Source organism: Nomia melanderi, unplaced genomic scaffold, assembly GCF_051020985.1.
Source record: "Nomia melanderi isolate GNS246 unplaced genomic scaffold, iyNomMela1 scaffold0588, whole genome shotgun sequence".
NCBI lineage: Eukaryota > Metazoa > Arthropoda > Insecta > Hymenoptera > Halictidae > Nomia > Nomia melanderi.
In genome coordinates, this window is record NW_027475702.1 from 32501 (window position 1) to 33513 (window position 1013).

The following is a 1013-nucleotide window of genomic DNA, read 5'->3' on the forward strand; positions in this document are numbered from 1 at the left end:
TCTCATTCGTAAGAGAGGAAGAAAACAATCTCCCTGGGGCCAGTCGGTAATATACCGACATACGACGTGTCGTGCACATCCGTCTCACGCACGGTATACAAAATATGAATAAAACGTGTGTAGTCTCTCTCTCTCTCGACTTCTTAATATTTTCTTTCACCTCTGACGCATCATTTCAGGTGACGTCGGGAGCGCGGGAAAAAAAATTTTTCTAAACACACGAAACCGTTCATCTCACGAACAGCCGAAAAAGTTGTCGCTCAGATCCATATCGCAGTGGAGCGGTATCCGCGGGCGGTCGTAATTGAACGACGCACGACGCCGCGAACACTCACGCGAGTCCATACAAACGATTCCGATCGTTTTGCAACAACTAGAACGTACACTGTCCGTGAAATTCACAGAATTTTCGCGTGTCCGCGACAAACGCCGACGAGACACCCATCGTTCGCTCGTACGTAGCATCCTTCTCTTAACCCGACTCAGAAACGTTCTTTGCGCCCTTCGGTAAAAAAACGTTCGATCCGAAGAGGTGAACGACGGCGGGGATTTGACAGAGCTACGCAAGCAGTGTATGGTACGTAAACGACCCTCAGCCAGGCGTGGTCCAGGAATTGTATCCGTGGACCGCAATGTGCGTTCGAAATGTCGATGTTCATGTGTCCTGCAGTTCACACGTTGACGCGCAATTAGCTGCGTTCTTCATCGACCCACGAGCCAAGTGATCCACCGTTCAGGGTAATCGTATAAATTTTATATTTCACATATATAATTTTATTCTCATTTGTTCGACCTAATATCTCTCTTCTTTCAAAGAGAAGATAAAAGTTGATACCTGAATCTCCGACCAGCGCGCGAAGGAGATTCAGGCGTCGCCTTGGAGACGACACCGAAGCCTTTCGAGACGAAAAACGTTCAAGTAATATGTATATATTTCTCGACGTTCCGGGCGTATAGTGCATTCAAAAACCCGCGAAAGACGCAGAAGACTCGCACGCGTGGAAACGACGGGG

At 48.1% G+C, this 1013-nt stretch overlaps 1 non-coding gene across 1 annotated transcript; it reads right to left on the reverse strand.

The window, feature by feature from the left end:
• Positions 1-586: 586 nt before the first annotated feature.
• On the reverse strand, positions 587-741 carry LOC143176498 (5.8S ribosomal RNA). The gene has a single exon (XR_013001037.1). It is a non-coding gene; the product is annotated as a 5.8S ribosomal RNA (ribosomal RNA).
• Positions 742-1013: the final 272 nt, after the last annotated feature.